Source organism: Scyliorhinus torazame, chromosome 2, assembly GCF_047496885.1.
Source record: "Scyliorhinus torazame isolate Kashiwa2021f chromosome 2, sScyTor2.1, whole genome shotgun sequence".
NCBI lineage: Eukaryota > Metazoa > Chordata > Chondrichthyes > Carcharhiniformes > Scyliorhinidae > Scyliorhinus > Scyliorhinus torazame.
The window spans coordinates 184,810,324-184,837,869 of NC_092708.1; positions in this window are offsets into that span (position 1 = coordinate 184,810,324).

Here is a 27,546-nt window from a genome sequence, read left to right on the forward strand (position 1 = left end):
CTCTCTGCACAGGACACTCACTCTCTGCACAGGACACTCACACTCTGCACAGGACACTCACACTCTGCACAGGACACTCACACTCTGCACAGGACACTCACACTCTGCACAGGACACTGACACTCTGAAAAGGACACTGACACTCTGAAAAGGACAGTCGCACTCTGCACAGGACACTTACACTATGCACAGGACACTTACACTATGCACAGGACACGGACACTCTGAACAGGACACTGACACTCTGCACAGGACACTCTCACTCTGCATAGAATACTCACACTCTGCACAGGGCACTCACACTCTGCACAGGACACTCACACTCTGCACAGGACACTCACACTCTGCACAGGACACTCACACTCTGCACAGGACACTCACACTCTGCACAGGACATGGACATTCTGCACAGGACACTCACACTTTGCGCAGGACACTCACACTCTGCACAGGACACTGACACTCTGAAAAGGACAGTCGCACTCTGCACAGGACACTGACACTATGCACAGGACACGGACACTCTGCACAGGACACTCAGTCTGCAAACGACACTGACACTATGCACAGGACACTGACACTATGCACAGGACCCTCGCACCCTGCACAGGACACTGACACTATGCACAGGGCACTGACACTATGCACAGGGCAGTCTCACTTTGCATAGAATACTCACACTCTGCACAGGGCACTCACACTCTGCACAGGACACTGACACTATGCACAGGACACTGACACTATGCACAGGACCCTAGCACCCTGCACAGGACACTGACACTATGCACAGGACACTCACACTCTGCACAGGACACTCACACTCTGCACAGGACACTCACACTCTGCACAGGACACTCACACTCTGCACAGGACACTCACACTCTGCACAGGACACTCACATTCTGCACAGGACACTCACACTCTGCACAGGACACTCACACTCTGCACAGGACACTCACACTCTGCACAGGACACTCACACTCTGCACAGGACACTCACACTCTGCACAGGACACTCACACTCTGCACAGGACACTCACACTCTGCACAGGACACTCACACTCTGCACAGGACACTCACACTCTGCACAGGACACTCACACTCTGCACAGGACACTCACACTCTGCACAGGACACTCACACTCTGCACAGGACACTCACACTCTGCACAGGACACTCACACTCTGCACAGGACACTCACACTCTGCACAGGACACTCACACTCTGCACAGGACACTCACACTCTGCACAGGACACTGACACTCTGAACAGGACACTCACACTCTGCACAAAACACTCACACTCTGCACAGGACGCTCACACTCTGCACAGGACACTGACACACTGCACAGGACACTGTCACTCTGCGCAGCACACTGCACAGGACATTCGCACTCTGCACAGGACGCTGAGCCTCTGCACAGTACACTCACACTCTGCACAGAACACTCACACTCTGCACAGGACACTGACACTATGCACAGGACACTGACGCTCTGAACAGGACACTCGTACTCTGCACAGGACACTGACACTGCGCAGGACTCTCACACTCTGCACAGGACACTGACACTCTGAAAAGGACAGTCGGACTCTGCACAGGACACTGACACTATGCACAGGACACGGACACTCTGCACAGGACACCCACAGTCTGCACACGACACTGACACTATGCACAGGACACTGACACTCTGCACAGGACCCTCGCACACTGCACAGGACCCTGACACTATGCACAGGACACTGACACTCTGAACAGGACACTCACACTCTGCATAGAATACTCACACTCTGCACAGGGCACTCACACTCTGCACAGGACACTCACACTCTGCACAGGACACTCACACTCTGCACAGGACACTCACACTCTGCACAGGACACTCACTCTCTGCACAGGACACTCACACTCTGCACAGGACACTCACACTCTGCACAGGACACTCACACTCTGCACAGGACACTCACACTCTGCACAGGACACTGACACTCTGAAAAGGACAGTCGCACTCTGCACAGGACACTTACACTATGCACAGGACACGGACACTCTGAACAGGACACTCACACTCTGCACAGGACACTGACACTCTGCACAGGACACTCTCACTCTGCATAGAATACTCACACTCTGCACAGGGCACTCACACTCTGCACAGGACACTCACACTCTGCACAGGACACTCACACTCTGCACAGGACACTCACACTCTGCACAGGACACTCACACTCTGCACAGGACACTCACACTCTGCACAGGACATGGACACTCTGCACAGGACACGGACATTCTGCACAGGACACGGACATTCTGCACAGGGCACTCACACTCTGAAAAGGACAGTCGCACTCTGCACAGGACACTGACACTATGCACAGGACACCGACACTCTGCACAGGACACTCAGTCTGCAAACGACACTGACACTATGCACAGGACACTGACACTATGCACAGGACCCTCGCACCCTGCACAGGACACTGACACTATGCACAGGGCACTGACACTCTGCACAGGACAGTCTCACTTTGCATAGAATACTCACACTCTGCACAGGGCACTCACACTCTGCACAGGACACTGACACTATGCACAGGACACTGACACTATGCACAGGACCCTAGCACCCTGCACAGAACACTGACACTATGCACAGGACACTCACATTCTGCACAGGACACTCACACTCTGCACAGGACACTCACACTCTGCACAGGACACTCACACTCTGCACAGGACACTCACTCTCTGCACAGGACACTCACACTCTGCACAGGACACTCACACTCTGCACAGGACACTCACACTCTGCACAGGACACTCACACTCTGCACAGGACACTGACACTCTGAAAAGGACAGTCGCACTCTGCACAGGACACTTACACTATGCACAGGACACGGACACTCTGAACAGGACACTCACACTCTGCACAGGACACTGACACTCTGCACAGGACACTCTCACTCTGCATAGAATACTCACACTCTGCACAGGGCACTCACACTCAGCACAGGACACTCACACTCTGCACAGGACATGGACACTCTGCACAGGACACGGACATTCTGCACAGGGCACTCACACTTTGCGCAGGACACTCACACTCTGCACAGGACACTGACACTCTGAAAAGGACAGTCGCACTCTGCACAGGACACTGACACTATGCACAGGACACCGACACTCTGCACAGGACACTCAGTCTGCAAACGACACTGACACTATGCACAGGACACTGACACTATGCACAGGACCCTCGCACCCTGCACAGGACACTGACACTATGCACAGGGCACTGGCACTCTGCACAGGACAGTCTCACTTTGCATAGAATACTCACACTCTGCACAGGGCACTCACACTCTGCACAGGACACTGACACTATGCACAGGACACTGACACTATGCACAGGACCCTAGCACCCTGCACAGGACACTGACACTATGCACAGGACACTCACATTCTGCACAGGACACTCACACTCTGCACAGGACACTCACACTCTGCACAGACCACTCACACTCTGCACAGGACACTCACACTCTGCACAGGACACTCACACTCTGCACAGGACACTCACACTCTGCACAGGACACTCACACTCTGCACAGGACACTCACACTCTGCACAGGACACTCACACTCTGCACAGGACACTCACACTCTGCACAGGACACTCACACTCTGCACAGGACACTCACACTCTGCACAGGAGACTCACACTCTGCACAGGACACTCACACTCTGCACAGGACACTCACACTCTGCACAGGACACTCACACTCTGCACAGGACACTCACAGTCTGCACAGGACACTCACACTCTGCACAGGACACTCACACTCTGCACAGGACACTCACACTCTGCACAGGACACTCGTACTCTGCACAGGACACTGACACTGCGCAGGACTCTCACACTCTGCACAGGACACTGACACTCTGAAAAGGACAGTCGCACTCTGCACAGGACACTGACACTATGCACAGGACACGGACACTCTGCACAGGACACCCACAGTCTGCACACGACACTGACACTATGCACAGGACACTGACACTCTGCACAGGACCCTCGCACTCTGCACAGGACCCTGACACTATGCACAGGACACTGACACTCTGAACAGGACACTCACACTCTGCATAGAGTATTCACACTCTGCACAGGGCACTCACACTCTGCACAGGACACTCACACTCTGCACAGGACACTCACACTCTGCACAGGACACTCACACTCTGCACAGGACACTCACACTCTGCACAGGACACTCACACTCTGCACAGGACACTCACACTCTGCACAGGACACTCACACTCTGCACAGGACACTCACACTCTGCACAGGACACTCACACTCTGCACAGGACACTCACTCTCTGCACAGGACACTCACACTCTGCACAGGACACTCACACTCTGCACAGGACACTCACACTCTGCACAGGACACTCACACTCTGCACAGGACACTCACACTCTGCACAGGACACTGACACTCTGAAAAGGACAGTCGCACTCTGCGCAGGACACTTACACTATGCACAGGACACTTACACTATGCACAGGACACGGACACTCTGAACAGGACACTCACACTCTGCACAGGACACTGACACTCTGCACAGGACACTCTCACTCTGCAAAGAATACTCACACTCTGTACAGGGCACTCACACTCTGCACAGGACACTCACACTCTGCACAGGACACTCACACTCTGCACAGGACACTCACACTCTGCACAGGACATGGACACTCTGCACAGGACACGGACATTCTGCACAGGACACTCACACTTTGCGCAGGACACTCACACTCTGCACAGGACACTGACACTCTGAAAAGGACAGTCGCACTCTGCACAGGACACTGACACTATGCACAGGACACGGATACTCTGCACAGGACACTCAGTCTGCAAACGACACTGACACTATGCACAGGACACTGACACTATGCACAGGACCCTCGCACCCTACACAGGACACTGACACTATGCACAGGGCACTGACACTATGCACAGGGCAGTCTCACTTTGCATAGAATACTCACACTCTGCACAGGGCACTCACACTCTGCACAGGACACTGACACTATGCACAGGACACTGACACTATGCACAGGACCCTAGCACCCTGCACAGGACACTGACACTATGCACAGGACACTCACATTCTGCACAGGACACTCACACTCTGCACAGGACACTCACACTCTGCATAGGACACTCACGCTCTGCACAGGACACTCACACTCTGCACAGGACACTCACACTCTGCACAGGACACTCACACTCTGCACAGGACACTCACACTCTGCGCAGGACACTCACACTCTGCGCAGGACACTCACACTCTGCACAGGACACTCACACTCTGCACAGGACACTCACACTCTGCACAGGACACTCACACTCTGCACAGGACACTCACACTCTGCACAGGACACTCACACTCTGCACAGGACACTCACACTCTGCACAGGACACTCACACTCTGCACAGGACACTCACACTCTGCACAGGACACTCACACTCTGCACAGGACACTCACACTCTGCACAGGACACTCACACTCTGCACAGGACACTCACACTCTGCACAGGACACTCACACTCTGCACAGGACACTCACACTCTGCACAGGACACTCACACTCTGCACAGGACACTCACACTCTGCACAGGACACTCACACTCTGCACAGGACACTCACACTCTGCACAGGACACGGACACTTTGCACAAAACACGGACACTCTGCACAGGACACGGACACTCTGCACAGGACACTCACACTTTGCACACGACACTGACACTCTGAAAAGGACAGTCGCACTCTGCACAGGACACTGGCAATATGCACAGGACACGGACACTCTGCACAGGACACTCACAGTCTGCACACGACACTGACACTATGCACAGGACACTGACACTATGCACAGGACCCTCGCACCCTGCACAGGACACTGACACAATGCACAGGGCACTGACACAATGCACAGGGCACTGACACTCTGCACAGGACAGTCTCACTTTGCATAGAATACTCACACTTTGCACAGGGCACTCACACTCTGCACAGGACACTGACACTCTGCACAGGACACTCACACTCTGCACAGGACACTCACACTCTGCACAGGACACTCACACTCTGCACAGGACACTCACTCTCTGCACAGGACACTCACACTCTGCACAGGACACTCACACTCTGCACAGGACACTCACACTCTGCACAGGACACTCACACTCTGCACAGGACACTGACACTCTGAAAAGGACAGTCGCACTCTGCACAGGACACTTACACTATGCACAGGACACGGACACTCTGAACAGGACACTCACACTCTGCACAGGACACTGACACTCTGCACAGGACACTCTCACTCTGCATAGAATACTCACACTCTGCACAGGGCACTCACACTCTGCACAGGACACTCACACTCTGCACAGGACACTCACACTCTGCACAGGACACTCACACTCTGCACAGGACACTCACACTCTGCACAGGACACTCACACTCTGCACAGGACATGGACACTCTGCACAGGACACGGACATTCTGCACAGGGCACTCACACTCTGAAAAGGACAGTCGCACTCTGCACAGGACACTTACACTATGCACAGGACACGGACACTCTGCACAGGACACTCACACTCTGCACAGGACACTCACACTCTGCACAGGACACTCACACTCTGCACAGGACACTCACACTCTGCACAGGACACTCACTCTCTGCACAGGACACTCACACTCTGCACAGGACACTCACACTCTGCACAGGACACTCACACTCTGCACAGGACACTCACACTCTGCACAGGACACTGACACTCTGAAAAGGACACTCACACTCTGCACAGGACACTGACACTCTGCACAGGACACTCTCACTCTGCATAGAATACTCACACTCTGCACAGGGCACTCACACTCTGCACAGGACACTCACACTCTGCACAGGACACTCACACTCTGCACAGGACATGGACACTCTGCACAGGACACGGACATTCTGCACAGGGCACTCACACTTTGCGCAGGACACTCACACTCTGCACAGGACACTGACACTCTGAAAAGGACAGTCGCACTCTGCACAGGACACTGACACTATGCACAGGACACCGACACTCTGCACAGGACACTCAGTCTGCAAACGACACTGACACTATGCACAGGACACTGACACTATGCACAGGACCCTCGCACCCTGCACAGGACACTGACACTATGCACAGGGCACTGGCACTCTGCACAGGACAGTCTCACTTTGCATAGAATACTCACACTCTGCACAGGGCACTCACACTCTGCACAGGACACTGACACTATGCACAGGACACTGACACTATGCACAGGACCCTAGCACCCTGCACAGGACACTGACACTATGCACAGGACACCGACACTCTGCACAGGACACTCAGTCTGCAAACGACACTGACACTATGCACAGGACACTGACACTCTGCACAGGACACTCACACTCTGCACAGGACACTCACACTCTGCACAGGACACTCACACTCTGCACAGGACACTCACACCCTGCACAGGACACTCACACTCTGCACAGGACACTCACACTCTGCACAGGACACTCACACTCTGCACAGGACACTCACACTCTGCACAGGACACTCACACTCTGCACAGGACACTCACACTCTGCACAGGACACTCACACTCTGCACAGGACACTCACACTCTGCACAGGACACTCACACTCTGCACAGGACACTCACACTCTGCACAGGACACTCACACTCTGCACAGGACACTCACACTCTGCACAGGACACTCACACTCTGCACAGGACACTCACACTCTGCACAGGACACTCACACTCTGCACAGGACACTCACACTCTGCACAGGACACGGACATTCTGCACAGGACACTCACACTCTGCACAGGACACTCACACTCTGCACAGGACACTCGTACTCTGCACAGGACACTGACACTGCGCAGGACTCTCACACTCTGCACAGGACACTGACACTCTGAAAAGGACAGTCGCACTCTGCACAGGACACTGACACTATGCACAGGACACGGACACTCTGCACAGGACACCCACAGTCTGCACACGACACTGACACTATGCACAGGACACTGACACTCTGCACAGGACCCTCGCACTCTGCACAGGACCCTGACACTATGCACAGGACACTGACACTCTGAACAGGACACTCACACTCTGCATAGAGTATTCACACTCTGCACAGGGCACTCACACTCTGCACAGGACACTCACACTCTGCACAGGACACTCACACTCTGCACAGGACACTCACACTCTGCACAGGACACTCACACTCTGCACAGGACACTCACACTCTGCACAGGACACTCACTCTCTGCACAGGACACTCACACTCTGCACAGGACACTCACACTCTGCACAGGACACTCACACTCTGCACAGGACACTCACACTCTGCACAGGACACTCACACTCTGCACAGGACACTCACACTCTGCACAGGACACTGACACTCTGAAAAGGACAGTCGCACTCTGCGCAGGACACTTACACTATGCACAGGACACTTACACTATGCACAGGACACGGACACTCTGAACAGGACACTCACACTCTGCACAGGACACTGACACTCTGCACAGGACACTCTCACTCTGCAAAGAATACTCACACTCTGCACAGGGCACTCACACTCTGCACAGGACACTCACACTCTGCACAGGACACTCACACTCTGCACAGGACACTCACACTCTGCACAGGACATGGACACTCTGCACAGGACACGGACATTCTGCACAGGACACTCACACTTTGCGCAGGACACTCACACTCTGCACAGGACACTGACACTCTGAAAAGGACAGTCGCACTCTGCACAGGACACTGACACTATGCACAGGACACGGATACTCTGCACAGGACACTCAGTCTGCAAACGACACTGACACTATGCACAGGACACTGACACTATGCACAGGACCCTCGCACCCTGCACAGGACACTGACACTATGCACAGGGCACTGACACTATGCACAGGGCAGTCTCACTTTGCATAGAATACTCACACTCTGCACAGGGCACTCACACTCTGCACAGGACACTGACACTATGCACAGGACACTGACACTATGCACAGGACCCTAGCACCCTGCACAGGACACTGCCACTATGCACAGGACACTCACATTCTGCACAGGACACTCACACTCTGCACAGGACACTCACACTCTGCATAGGACACTCACACTCTGCACAGGACACTCACACTCTGCACAGGACACTCACACTCTGCACAGGACACTCACTCTGCACAGGACACTCACACTCTGCGCAGGACACTCACACTCTGCGCAGGACACTCACACTCTGCGCAGGACACTCACACTCTGCACAGGACACTAACACTCTGCACAGGACACTCACACTCTGCACAGGACACTCACACTCTGCACAGGACACTCACACTCTGCACAGGACACTCACACTCTGCACAGGACACTCACACTCTGCACAGGACACTCACACTCTGCACAGGACACTCACACTCTGCACAGGACACTCACACTCTGCACAGGACACTCACACTCTGCACAGGACACTCACACTCTGCACAGGACACTCACACTCTGCACAGGACACTCACACTCTGCACAGGACACTCACACTCTGCACAGGACACTCACACTCTGCACAGGACACTCATACTCTGCACAGGACACTCACACTCTGCACAGGACACTCACACTCTGCACAGGACACTCACACTCTGCACAGGACACGGACACTCTGCACAAAACACGGACACTCTGCACAGGACACGGACACTCTGCACAGGACACTCACACTTTGCACACGACACTGACACTCTGGAAAGGACAGTCGCACTCTGCACAGGACACTGGCAATATGCACAGGACACGGACACTCTGCACAGGACACTCACAGTCTGCACACGACACTGACACTATGCACAGGACACTGACACTATGCACAGGACCCTCGCACCCTGCACAGGACACTGACACAATGCACAGGGCACTGACACTCTGCACAGGACAGTCTCACTTTGCATAGAATACTCACACTTTGCACAGGGCACTCACACTCTGCACAGGACACTGACACTCTGAAAAGGACACTCGCACACTGCACAGGACACTGACATTATGCACAGGACACTGCCACTCTGCACAGGACACTCAATCTCTGCACAGAACACTCACACTCTGCACAGGACACTCTCACTCTGCATAGGACACTGACGCTCTGGACAGGACACTCGCACCCTGCACAGGACACTCGCATTCTCCGCAGACCACTCTCACTCTGCACAGGACACTGACACTCTGCACAGGACACTGTCACTCTGCACAGGACACTCACACTCTGCACAGGACACTGACACTCTGCACAGGACACTGACACTCTGCGCAGGACACTGTCACTCTGCGAAGGGCACTGTCACTCTGCGCAGCACACTGCACAGGACATTCGCCCTCTGCACAGGACGCTGACCATCTGCACAGGACACTGACGCTCTGAAAAGGACAGTCGCACTCTGTACAGGACACTGACACTATGCACAGGACACGGACACTCTGCAAAGGACACTCACAGTCTGCACACGACACTGACACTATGCACAGGACCCTCGCACCCTGCACAGGACACTGACACTATGCACAGGACACTGACATTCTGCACAGGACACTCACACTCTGCACAGGACACTCACACTCTGCACAGGACACTCACACTCTGCACAGGACACTCACACTCTGCACAGGACACTCACACTCTGCACAGGACACTCACACTCTGCACAGGACACTCACACTCTGCACAGGACACTCACACTCTGCACAGGACACTCACACTCTGCACAGGACACTCAAACTCTGCACAGGACACTCACACTCTGCACAGGACACTCACACTCTGCACAGGACACTCACACTCTGCACAGGACACTCACACTCTGCACAGGACACTCACACTCTGCACAGGACACTCACACTCTGCACAGGACACTCACACTCTGCACAGGACACTCACACTCTGCACAGGACACTCACACTCTGCACAGGACACTCACACTCTGCACAGGACACTCACACTCTGCACAGGACACTCACACTCTGCACAGGACACTCACACTCTGCACAGGACACTCACACTCTGCACAGGACACTCACACTCTGCACAGGACACTCACACTCTGCACAGGACACTGACACTCTGAACAGGACACTCACACTCTGCACAAAACACTCACACTCTGCACAGGACGCTCACACTCTGCACAGGACACTGACACACTGCACAGGACACTGTCACTCTGCGCAGCACACTGCACAGGACATTCGCACTCTGCACAGGACGCTGAGCCTCTGCACAGTACACTCACACTCTGCACAGAACACTCACACTCTGCACAGGACACTCACACTCTGCACAGGACACTGACACTATGCACAGGACACTGACGCTCTGAACAGGACACTCGTACTCTGCACAGGACACTGACACTGCGCAGGACTCTCACACTCTGCACAGGACACTGACACTCTGAAAAGGACAGTCGCACTCTGCACAGGACACTGACACTATGCACAGGACACGGACACTCTGCACAGGACACCCACAGTCTGCACACGACACTGACACTATGCACAGGACACTGACACTCTGCACAGGACCCTCGCACCCTGCACACGACCCTGACACTATGCACAGGACACTGGCACTCTGAACAGGACACTCACACTCTGCATAGAATACTCACACTCTGCACAGGGCACTCACACTCTGCACAGGACACTCAGACTCTGCACAGGACACTCACACTCTACACAGGACACTCACACTCTGCACAGGACACTCACACTCTGCACAGGACACTCACTCTCTGCACAGGACACTCACTCTCTGCACAGGACACTCACACTCTGCACAGGACACTCACACTCTGCACAGGACACTCACACTCTGCACAGGACACTCACACTCTGCACAGGACACTCACACTCTGCACAGGACACTCACACTCTGCACAGGACACTGACACTCTGAAAAGGACAGTCGCACTCTGCACAGGACACTTACACTATGCACAGGACACTTACACTATGCACAGGGCACGGACACTCTGAACAGGACACTCACACTCTGCACAGGACACTGACACTCTGCACAGGACACTCTCACTCTGCAAAGAATACTCACACTCTGCACAGGGCACTCACACTCTGCACAGGACACTCACACTCTGCACAGGACACTCACACTCTGCACAGGACACTCACACTCTGCACAGGACATGGACACTCTGCACAGGACATGGACACTCTGCACAGGACACGGACATTCTGCACAGGACACTCACACTTTGCGCAGGACACTCACACTCTGCACAGGACACTGACACTCTGAAAAGGACAGTCGCACTCTGCACAGGACACTGACACTATGCACAGGACACGGATACTCTGCACAGGACACTCAGTCTGCAAACGACACTGACACTATGCACAGGACACTGACACTATGCACAGGACCCTCGCACCCTGCACAGGACACTGACACTATGCACAGGGCACTGACACTATGCACAGGGCAGTCTCACTTTGCATAGAATACTCACACTCTGCACAGGGCACTCACACTCTGCACAGGACACTGACACTATGCACAGGACACTGACACTATGCACAGGACCCTAGCACCCTGCACAGGACACTGACACTATGCACAGGACACTCACATTCTGCACAGGACACTCACACTCTGCACAGGACACTCACACTCTGCATAGGACACTCACACTCTGCACAGGACACTCACACTCTGCACAGGACACTCACACTCTGCACAGGACACTCACACTCTGCACAGGACACTCACACTCTGCACAGGACACTCACACTCTGAAAAGGACAGTCGCACTCTGCACAGGACACTGACACTATGCACAGGACACGGATACTCTGCACAGGACACTCAGTCTGCAAACGACACTGACACTATGCACAGGACACTGACACTATGCACAGGACCCTCGCACCCTGCACAGGACACTGACACTATGCACAGGGCACTGACACTATGCACAGGGCAGTCTCACTTTGCATAGAATACTCACACTCTGCACAGGGCACTCACACTCTGCACAGGACACTGACACTATGCACAGGACACTGACACTATGCACAGGACCCTAGCACCCTGCACAGGACACTGACACTATGCACAGGACACTCACATTCTGCACAGGACACTCACACTCTGCACAGGACACTCACACTCTGCATAGGACACTCACACTCTGCACAGGACACTCACACTCTGCACAGGACACTCACACTCTGCACAGGACACTCACACTCTGCGCAGGACACTCACACTCTGCGCAGGACACTCACACTCTGCGCAGGACACTCACACTCTGCGCAGGACACTCACACTCTGCGCAGGACACTCACACTCTGCACAGGACACTCACACTCTGCACAGGACACTCACACTCTGCACAGGACACTCACACTCTGCACAGGACACTCACACTCTGCACAGGACACTCACACTCTGCACAGGACACTCACACTCTGCACAGGACACTCACACTCTGCACAGGACACTCACACTCTGCACAGGACACTCACACTCTGCACAGGACACTCACACTCTGCACAGGACACTCACACTCTGCACAGGACACTCACACTCTGCACAGGACACTCACACTCTGCACAGGACACTCACACTCTGCACAGGACACTCACACTCTGCACAGGACACTCACACTCTGCACAGGACACTCACACTCTGCACAGGACACTCACACTCTGCACAGGACACTCACACTCTGCACAGGACACTGACACTCTGCACAGGACACTCTCACTCTGCATAGAATACTCACACTCTGCACAGGGCACTCACACTCTGCACAGGACACTCACACTCTGCACAGGACACTCACACTCTGCACAGGACACTCACACTCTGCACAGGACACTCACACTCTGCACAGGACACTCACACTCTGCACAGGACATGGACACTCTGCACAGGACACGGACATTCTGCACAGGACACTCACACTTTGCGCAGGACACTCACACTCTGCACAGGACACTGACACTCTGAAAAGGACAGTCGCACTCTGCACAGGACACTGACACTATGCACAGGACACGGACACTCTGCACAGGACACTCAGTCTGCAAACGACACTGACACTATGCACAGGACACTGACACTATGCACAGGACCCTCGCACCCTGCACAGGACACTGACACTATGCACAGGGCACTGACACTCTGCACAGGACAGTCTCACTTTGCATAGAATACTCACACTCTGCACAGGGCACTCACACTCTGCACAGGACACTGACACTATGCACAGGACACTGACACTATGCACAGGACCCTAGCACCCTGCACAGGACACCGACACTATGCACAGGACACTCACATTCTGCACAGGACACTCACACTCTGCACAGGACACTCACACTCTGCATAGGACACTCACACTCTGCACAGGACACTCACACTCTGCACAGGACACTCACACTCTGCACAGGACACTCACACTCTGCACAGGACACTCACACTCTGCGCAGGACACTCACACTCTGCGCAGGACACTCACACTCTGCGCAGGACACTCACACTCTGCGCAGGACACTCACACTCTGCACAGGACACTCACACTCTGCACAGGACACTCACACTCTGCACAGGACACTCACACTCTGCACAGGACACTCACACTCTGCACAGGACACTCACACTCTGCACAGGACACTCACACTCTGCACAGGACACTCACACTCTGCACAGGACACTCACACTCTGCACAGGACACTCACACTCTGCACAGGACACTCACACTCTGCACAGGACACTCACACTCTGCACAGGACACTCACACTCTGCACAGGACACTCACACTCTGCACAGGACACTCACACTCTGCACAGGACACTCACACTCTGCACAGGACACTCACACTCTGCACAGGACACTCACACTCTGCACAGGACACTCACACTCTGCACAGGACACTCACACTCTGCACAGGACACTCACACTCTGCACAGGACACTCACACTCTGCACAGGACACTGACACTCTGCACAGGACACTCTCACTCTGCATAGAATACTCACACTCTGCACAGGGCACTCACACTCTGCACAGGACACTCACACTCTGCACAGGACACTCACACTCTGCACAGGACACTCACACTCTGCACAGGACACTCACACTCTGCACAGGACACTCACACTCTGCACAGGACATGGACACTCTGCACAGGACACGGACATTCTGCACAGGACACTCACACTTTGCGCAGGACACTCACACTCTGCACAGGACACTGACACTCTGAAAAGGACAGTCGCACTCTGCACAGGACACTGACACTATGCACAGGACACGGACACTCTGCACAGGACACTCAGTCTGCAAACGACACTGACACTATGCACAGGACACTGACACTATGCACAGGACCCTCGCACCCTGCACAGGACACTGACACTATGCACAGGGCACTGACACTCTGCACAGGACAGTCTCACTTTGCATAGAATACTCACACTCTGCACAGGGCACTCACACTCTGCACAGGACACTGACACTATGCACAGGACACTGACACTATGCACAGGACCCTAGCACCCTGCACAGGACACTGACACTATGCACAGGACACTCACACTCTGCACAGGACACTCACACTCTGCACAGGACACTCACACTCTGCACAGGACACTCACACTCTGCACAGGACACTCACACTCTGCACAGGACACTCACACTCTGCACAGGACACTCACACTCTGCACAGGACACTCACACTCTGCACAGGACACTCACACTCTGCACAGGACACTCACACTCTGCACAGGACACTCACACTCTGCACAGGACACTCACACTCTGCACAGGACACTCACACTCTGCACAGGACACTCACACTCTGCACAGGACACTCACACTCTGCACAGGACACTCACACTCTGCACAGGACACTCACACTCTGCACAGGACACTGACACTCTGCACAGGACACTCTCACTCTGCATAGAATACTCACACTCTGCACAGGGCACTCACACTCTGCACAGGACACTCACACTCTGCACAGGACACTCACACTCTGCACAGGACACTCACACTCTGCACAGGACACTCACACTCTGCACAGGACATGGACACTCTGCACAGGACACGGACATTCTGCACAGGACACTCACACTTTGCGAAGGACACTCACACTCTGCACAGGACACTGACACTCTGAAAAGGACAGTCGCACTCTGCACAGGACACTGACACTATGCACAGGACACGGACACTCTGCACAGGACACTCGATCTGCAAACGACACTGACACTATGCACAGGACACTGACACTATGCACAGGACCCTCGCACCCTGCACAGGACACTGACACTATGCACAGGGCACTGACACTCTGCACAGGACAGTCTCACTTTGCATAGAATACTCACACTCTGCACAGGGCACTCACACTCTGCACAGGACACTGACACTATGCACAGGACACTGACACTATGCACAGGACCCTAGCACCCTGCACAGGACACTGACACTATGCACAGGACACTCACAATCTGCACAGGACACTCACACTCTGCACAGGACACTCACACTCTGCACAGGACACTCACACTCTGCACAGGACACTCACACTCTGCACAGGACACTCACACTCTGCACAGGACACTCACACTCTGCACAGGACACTCACACTCTGCACAGGACACTCACACTCTGCACAGGACACTCACACTCTGCACAGGACACTCACACTCTGCACAGGACACTCACACTCTGCACAGGACACTCACACTCTGCACAGGACACTCACACTCTGCACAGGACACTCACACTCTGCACAGGACACTCACACTCTGCACAGGACACTCACACTCTGCACAGGACACTCACACTCTGCACAGGACACTCACACTCTGCACAGGACACTCACACTCTGCACAGGAGACTCACACTCTGCACAGGACACTCACACTCTGCACAGAACACTCACACTCTGCACAGGACACTCACACTCTGCACAGGACACTCACACTCTGCACAGGACACTCACACTCTGCACAGGACACTCACACTCTGCACAGGACAATCACACTCTGCACAGGACACTCACACTCTGCACAGGACACTCACACTCTGCACAGGACACTCACACTCTGCACAGGACACTCACACTCTGCACAGGACACTCACACTCTGCACAGGACACTCACACTTTGCACAGGACACTCACACTCTGCACAGGACACTGACACTCTGAAAAGGACAGTCGCACTCTGCACAGGACACTGACACTATGCACAGGACACGGACACTCTGCACAGGACACTCACAGTCTGCAAACGACACTGACACTATGCACAGGACACTCGCACCCTGCACAGGACACTGACACTATGCACAGGGCACTGACACTCTGCACAGGACAGTCTCACTTTGCATAGAATACTCACACTCTGCACAGGGCACTCACATTCTGCACAGGACACTCACACTCTGCACAGGACACTGACACTCTAAAAAGGACAGTCGCACTCTGCACAGGACACTGACACTATGCACAGGACACGGACACTCTGCACAGGACACTCACAGTCTGCAAACGACACTGACACTATGCACAGGACACTCGCACCCTGCACAGGACACTGACACTATGCACAGGGCACTGACACTCTGCACAGGACAGTCTCACTTTGCATAGAATACTCACACTCTGCACAGGGCACTCACATTCTGCACAGGACACTCACACTCTGCACAGGACACTCACACTCTGCACAGGACACTCACACTCTGCACAGGACACTCACACTCTGCACAGGACACTCACACTCTGCACAGGACACTCAAACCCTGCACAGGACACTCAAACTCTGCACAGGACACTCAAACTCTGCACAGGACACTCAAACTCTGCACAGGACACTCAAACTCTGCACAGGACACTCAAACTCTGCACAGGACACTCACACTCTGCACAGGACACTCACACTCTGCACAGGACACTCACACTCTGTACAGGACACTCACACTCTGCACAGGACACTCACACTCTGCACAGGACACGGACACTCTGCACAGGACACTCACACTTTGCACAGGACACTGACAATCTGCACAGGACACTCACACTCTGCACAGGACACTGACACTCTGAAAAGGACACTCGCACACTGCACAGGACACTCACACTCTGCACAGGACACTGACACTCTGAAAAGGACAGTCGCACTCTGCACAGGACACTGACACTATGCACAGGACACTGACACTATGCACAGGACCCTCGCACCCTGCACAGGACACTGACACTATGCACAGGGCACTGACACTATGCACAGGGCAGTCTCACTTTGCATAGAATACTCACACTCTGCACAGGGCACTCACACTCTGCACAGGACACTGACACTATGCACAGGACACTGACACTATGCACAGGACCCTAGCACCCTGCACAGGACACTGACACTATGCACAGGACACTCACATTCTGCACAGGACACTCACACTCTGCACAGGACACTCACACTCTGCATAGGACACTCACACTCTGCACAGGACACTCACACTCTGCACAGGACACTCACACTCTGCACAGGACACTCACACTCTGCACAGGACACTCACACTCTGCACAGGACACTCACACTCTGCACAGGACACTGACACTCTGAAAAGGACAGTCGCACTCTGCACAGGACACTGACACTATGCACAGGACACGGATACTCTGCACAGGACACTCAGTCTGCAAACGACACTGACACTATGCACAGGACACTGACACTATGCACAGGACCCTCGCACCCTGCACAGGACACTGACACTATGCACAGGGCACTGACACTATGCACAGGGCAGTCTCACTTTGCATAGAATACTCACACTCTGCACAGGGCACTCACACTCTGCACAGGACATGGACACTCTGCACAGGACACGGACATTCTGCACAGGACACTCACACTTTGCGAAGGACACTCACACTCTGCACAGGACACTGACACTCTGAAAAGGACAGTCGCACTCTGCACAGGACACTGACACTATGCACAGGACACGGACACTCTGCACAGGACACTCGATCTGCAAACGACACTGACACTATGCACAGGACACTGACACTATGCACAGGACCCTCGCACCCTGCACAGGACACTGACACTATGCACAGGGCACTGACACTCTGCACAGGACAGTCTCACTTTGCATAGAATACTCACACTCTGCACAGGGCACTCACACTCTGCACAGGACACTGACACTATGCACAGGACACTGACACTATGCACAGGACCCTAGCACCCTGCACAGGACACTGACACTATGCACAGGACACTCACAATCTGCACAGGACACTCACACTCTGCACAGGACACTCACACTCTGCACAGGACACTCACACTCTGCACAGGACACTCACACTCTGCACAGGACACTCACACTCTGCACAGGACACTCACACTCTGCACAGGACACTCACACTCTGCACAGGACACTCACACTCTGCACAGGACACTCACACTCTGCACAGGACACTCACACTCTGCACAGGACACTCACACTCTGCACAGGACACTCACACTCTGCACAGGACACTCACACTCTGCACAGGACACTCACACTCTGCACAGGACACTCACACTCTGCACAGGACACTCACACTCTGCACAGGACACTCACACTCTGCACAGGACACTCACACTCTGCACAGGACACTCACACTCTGCACAGGACACTCACACTCTGCACAGGACACTCACACTCTGCACAGGACACTCACACTCTGCACAGGAGACTCACACTCTGCACAGGACACTCACACTCTGCACAGAACACTCACACTCTGCACAGGACACTCACACTCTGCACAGGACACTCACACTCTGCACAGGACACTCACACTCTGCACAGGACACTCACACTCTGCACAGGACAATCACACTCTGCACAGGACACTCACACTCTGCACAGGACACTCACACTCTGCACAGGACACTCACACTCTGCACAGGACACTCACACTCTGCACAGGACACTCACACTCTGCACAGGACACTCACACTTTGCACAGGACACTCACACTCTGCACAGGACACTGACACTCTGAAAAGGACAGTCGCACTCTGCACAGGACACTGACACTATGCACAGGACACGGACACTCTGCACAGGACACTCACAGTCTGCAAACGACACTGACACTATGCACAGGACACTCGCACCCTGCACAGGACACTGACACTATGCACAGGGCACTGACACTCTGCACAGGACAGTCTCACTTTGCATAGAATACTCACACTCTGCACAGGGCACTCACATTCTGCACAGGACACTCACACTCTGCACAGGACACTGACACTCTAAAAAGGACAGTCGCACTCTGCACAGGACACTGACACTATGCACAGGACACGGACACTCTGCACAGGACACTCACAGTCTGCAAACGACACTGACACTATGCACAGGACACTCGCACCCTGCACAGGACACTGACACTATGCACAGGGCACTGACACTCTGCACAGGACAGTCTCACTTTGCATAGAATACTCACACTCTGCACAGGGCACTCACATTCTGCACAGGACACTCACACTCTGCACAGGACACTCACACTCTGCACAGGACACTCACACTCTGCACAGGACACTCACACTCTGCACAGGACACTCACACTCTGCACAGGACACTCACACTCTGCACAGGACACTCAAACCCTGCACAGGACACTCAAACTCTGCACAGGACACTCAAACTCTGCACAGGACACTCAAACTCTGCACAGGACACTCAAACTCTGCACAGGACACTCAAACTCTGCACAGGACACTCACACTCTGCACAGGACACTCACACTCTGCACAGGACACTCACACTCTGTACAGGACACTCACACTCTGCACAGGACACTCACACTCTGCACAGGACACGGACACTCTGCACAGGACACTCACACTTTGCACAGGACACTGACAATCTGCACAGGACACTCACACTCTGCACAGGACACTGACACTCTGAAAAGGACACTCGCACACTGCACAGGACACTCACACTCTGCACAGGACACTGACACTCTGAAAAGGACAGTCGCACTCTGCACAGGACACTGACACTATGCACAGGACACTGACACTATGCACAGGACCCTCGCACCCTGCACAGGACACTGACACTATGCACAGGGCACTGACACTATGCACAGGGCAGTCTCACTTTGCATAGAATACTCACACTCTGCACAGGGCACTCACACTCTGCACAGGACACTGACACTATGCACAGGACACTGACACTATGCACAGGACCCTAGCACCCTGCACAGGACACTGACACTATGCACAGGACACTCACATTCTGCACAGGACACTCACACTCTGCACAGGACAGTCTCACTTTGCATAGAATACTCACACTCTGCACAGGGCACTCACATTCTGCACAGGACACTCACACTCTGCACAGGACACTCACACTCTGCACAGGACACTCACACTCTGCACAGGACACTCACACTCTGCACAGGACACTCACACTCTGCACAGGACACTCACACTCTGCACAGGACACTCAAACCCTGCACAGGACACTCAAACTCTGCACAGGACACTCAAACTCTGCACAGGACACTCAAACTCTGCACAGGACACTCAAACTCTGCACAGGACACTCAAACTCTGCACAGGACACTCACACTCTGCACAGGACACTCACACTCTGCACAGGACACTCACACTCTGTACAGGACACTCACACTCTGCACAGGACACTCACACTCTGCACAGGACACGGACACTCTGCACAGGACACTCACACTTTGCACAGGACACTGACAATCTGCACAGGACACTCACACTCTGCACAGGACACTGACACTCTGAAAAGGACACTCGCACACTGCACAGGACACTCACACTCTGCACAGGACACTGACACTCTGAAAAGGACAGTCGCACTCTGCACAGGACACTGACACTATGCACAGGACACTGACACTATGCACAGGACCCTCGCACCCTGCACAGGACACTGACACTATGCACAGGGCACTGACACTATGCACAGGGCAGTCTCACTTTGCATAGAATACTCACACTCTGCACAGGGCACTCACACTCTGCACAGGACACTGACACTATGCACAGGACACTGACACTATGCACAGGACCCTAGCACCCTGCACAGGACACTGACACTATGCACAGGACACTCACATTCTGCACAGGACACTCACACTCTGCACAGGACACTCACACTCTGCATAGGACACTCACACTCTGCACAGGACACTCACACTCTGCACAGGACACTCACACTCTGCACAGGACACTCACACTCTGCACAGGACACTCACACTCTGCACAGGACACTCACACTCTGCACAGGACACTGACACTCTGAAAAGGACAGTCGCACTCTGCACAGGACACTGACACTATGCACAGGACACGGATACTCTGCACAGGACACTCAGTCTGCAAACGACACTGACACTATGCACAGGACACTGACACTATGCACAGGACCCTCGCACCCTGCACAGGACACTGACACTATGCACAGGGCACTGACACTATGCACAGGGCAGTCTCACTTTGCATAGAATACTCACACTCTGCACAGGGCACTCACACTCTGCACAGGACACTGACACTATGCACAGGACACTGACACTATGCACAGGACCCTAGCACCCTGCACAGGACACTGACACTATGCACAGGACACTCACATTCTGCACAGGACACTCACACTCTGCACAGGACACTGACACTATGCACAGGACACTGACATTCTGCACAGGACACTCACACTCTGCACAGGACACTCACACTCTGCACAGGACACTCACACTCTGCACAGGACACTCACACTCTGCACAGGACACTCACACTCTGCACAGGACACTCACACTCTGCACAGCACACTCACACTCTGCACAGGACACTCACACTCTGCACAGGACACTCACACTCTGCACAGGACACTCACACTCTGCACAGGACACTCACACTCTGCACAGGACACTCACAATCTGCACAGGACACTCACACTCTGCACAGGACACTCACACTCTGCACAGGACACTCACACTCTGCACAGGACACTCACACTCTGCACAGGACACTCACACTCTGCACAGGACACTCACACTCTGCACAGGACACTCACACTCTGCACAGGACACTCACACTCTGCACAGGACACTCACACTCTGCACAGGACACTCACACTCTGCACAGGACACTCACACTCTGCACAGGACACTCACACTCTGCACAGGACACGGACACTCTGCACAAAACACGGACACTCTGCACAGGACACGGACACTCTGCACAGGACACTCACACTTTGCACACGACACTGACACTCTGAAAAGGACAGTCGCACTCTGCACAGGACACTGGCAATATGCACAGGACACGGACACTCTGCACAGGACACTCACAGTCTGCACACGACACTGACACTATGCACAGGACACTGACACTATGCACAGGACCCTCGCACCCTGCACAGGACACTGACACAATGCACAGGGCACTGACACTCTGCACAGGACAGTCTCACTTTGCATAGAATACTCACACTTTGCACAGGGCACTCACACTCTGCACAGGACACTGACACTCTGAAAAGGACACTCGCACACTGCACAGGACACTGACATTATGCACAGGACACTGCCACTCTGCACAGGTCACTCAATCTCTGCACAGAACACTCACACTCTGCACAGGACACTCACACTCTGCATAGGACACTGACGCTCTGGACAGGACACTCGCACCCTGCACAGGACACTCGCATTCTCCGCAGACCACTCTCACTCTGCACAGGACACTGACACTCTGCACAGGACACTGTCACTCTGCACAGGACACTCACACTCTGCACAGGACACTGACACTCTGCACAGGACACTGACACTCTGCGCAGGACACTGTCACTCTGCGAAGGGCACTGTCACTCTGCGCAGCACACTGCACAGGACATTCGCACTCTGCACAGGACGCTGACCATCTGTACAGGACACTGACGCTCTGAAAAGGACAGTCGCACTCTGTACAGGACACTGACACTATGCACAGGACACGGACACTCTGCAAAGGACACTCACAGTCTGCACACGACACTGACACTATGCACAGGACCCTCGCACCCTGCACAGGACACTGACACTATGCACAGGACACTGACATTCTGCACAGGACACTCACACTCTGCACAGGACACTCACACTCTGCACAGGACACTCACACTCTGCACAGGACACTCACACTCTGCACAGGACACTCACACTCTGCACAGCACACTCACACTCTGCACAGGACACTCACACTCTGCACAGGACACTCACACTCTGCACAGGACACTCACACTCTGCACAGGACACTCACACTCTGCACAGGACACTCACACTCTGCACAGGACACTCACACTCTGCACAGGACACTCACACTCTGCACAGGACACTCACACTCTGCACAGGACACTCACACTCTGCACAGGACACTCACACTCTGCACAGGACACTCACACTCTGCACAGGACACTCACACTCTGCACAGGACACTCACACTCTGCACAGGACACTCACACTCTGCACAGGACACTCACACTCTGCTCAGGACACTCACACTCTGCACAGGACACTCACACTCTGCACAGGACACTCACACTCTGCACAGGACACTCACACTCTGCACAGGACACTCACACTCTGCACAGGACACTCACACCCTGCACAGGACACTCACACTCTGCACAGGACACTCACACTCTGCACAGGACACTGACACTCTGAACAGGACACTCACACTCTGCACAAAACACTCACACTCTGCACAGGACGCTCACACTCTGCACAGGACACTGACACACTGCACAGGACACTGTCACTCTGCGCAGCACACTGCACAGGACATTCGCACTCTGCACAGGACGCTGAGCCTCTGCACAGTACACTCACACTCTGCACAGAACACTCACACTCTGCACAGGACACTCACACTCTGCACAGGACACTGACACTATGCACAGGACACTGACGCTCTGAACAGGACACTCGTACTCTGCACAGGACACTGACACTGCGCAGGACTCTCACACTCTGCACAGGACACTGACACCCTGAAAAGGACAGTCGCACTCTGCACAGGACGCTGACACTATGCACAGGACACGGACACTCTGCACAGGACACCCACAGTCTGCACACGACACTGACACTATGCACAGGACACTGACACTCTGCACAGGACCCTCGCACCCTGCACACGACCCTGACACTATGCACAGGACACTGACACTCTGAACAGGACACTCACACTCTGCATAGAATACTCACACTCTGCACAGGGCACTCACACTCTGCACAGGACACTCACACTCTGCACAGGACACTCACACTCTACACAGGACACTCACACTCTGCACAGGACACTCACACTCTGCACAGGACACTCACTCTCTGCACAGGACACTCACACTCTGCACAGGACACTCACACTCTGCACAGGACACTCACACTCTGCACAGGACACTCACACTCTGCACAGGACACTGACACTCTGAAAAGGACAGTCGCACTCTGCACAGGACACTTACACTATGCACAGGACACGGACACTCTGAACAGGACACTCACACTCTGCACAGGGCACTGACACTCTGCACAGGACACTCTCACTCTGCATAGAATACTCACACTCTGCACAGGGCACTCACACTCTGCACAGGACACTCACACTCAGCACAGGACACTCACACTCTGCACAGGACACTCACACTCTGCACAGGACACTCACACTCTACACAGGACACTCACACTCTGCACAGGACATGGACACTCTGCACAGGACACGGACATTCTGCACAGGACACTCACACTTTGCGCAGGACACTCACACTCTGCACAGGACACTGACACTCTGAAAAGGACAGTCGCACTCTGCACAGGACACTGACACTATGCACAGGACACGGACACTCTGCACAGGACACTCAGTCTGCAAACGACACTGACACTATGCACAGGACACTGACACTATGCACAGGACCCTCGCACCCTGCACAGGACACTGACACTATGCACAGGGCACTGACACTCTGCACAGGACAGTCTCACTTTGCATAGAATACTCACACTCTGCACAGGGCACTCACACTCTGCACAGGACACTGACACTATGCACAGGACACTGACACTATGCACAGGACCCTAGCACCCTGCACAGGACACTGACACTATGCACAGGACACTCACATTCTGCACAGGACACTCACACTCTGCACAGGACACTCACACTCTGCACAGGACACTCACACTCTGCACAGGACACTCACACTCTGCACAGGACACACACTCTGCACAGGACACTCACACTCTGCACAGGACACTCACACTCTGCACAGGACACTCACACTCTGCACAGGACACTCACACTCTGCACAGGACACTCACACTCTGCACAGGACACTCACACTCTGCACAGGACACTCACACTCTGCACAGGACACTCACACTCTGCACAGGACACTCACACTCTGCACAGGACACTCACACTCTGCACAGGACACTCACACTCTGCACAGGACACTCACACTCTGCACAGGACACTCACACTCTGCACAGGACACTCACACTCTGCACAGGAGACTCACACTCTGCACAGAACACTCACACTCTGCACAGAACACTCACACTCTGCACAGGACACTCACACTCTGCACAGGACACTCACACTCTGCACAGGACACTCACACTCTGCACAGGACACTCACACTCTGCACAGGACAATCACACTCTGCACAGGACACTCACACTCTGCACAGGACACTCACACTCTGCACAGGACACTCACACTCTGCACAGGAGACTCACACTCTGCACAGAACACTCACACTCTGCACAGAACACTCACACTCTGCACAGGACACTCACACTCTGCACAGGACACTCACACTCTGCACAGGACACTCACACTCTGCACAGGACACTCACACTCTGCACAGGACACTCACACTCTGCACAGGACACTCACACTCTGCACAGGACAATCACACTCTGCACAGGACACTCACACTCTGCACAGGACACTCACACTCTGCACAGGACACTCACACTCTGCACAGGACACTCACACTCTGCACAGGACACTCACACTCTGCACAGGACACTCACACTTTGCACAGGACACTCACACTCTGCACAGGACACTGACACTCTGAAAAGGACAGTCGCACTCTGCACAGGACACTGACACTATGCACAGGACACGGACACTCTGCACAGGACACTCACAGTCTGCAAACGACACTGACACTATGCACAGGACACTCGCACCCTGCACAGGACACTGACACTATGCACAGGGCACTGACACTCTGCACAG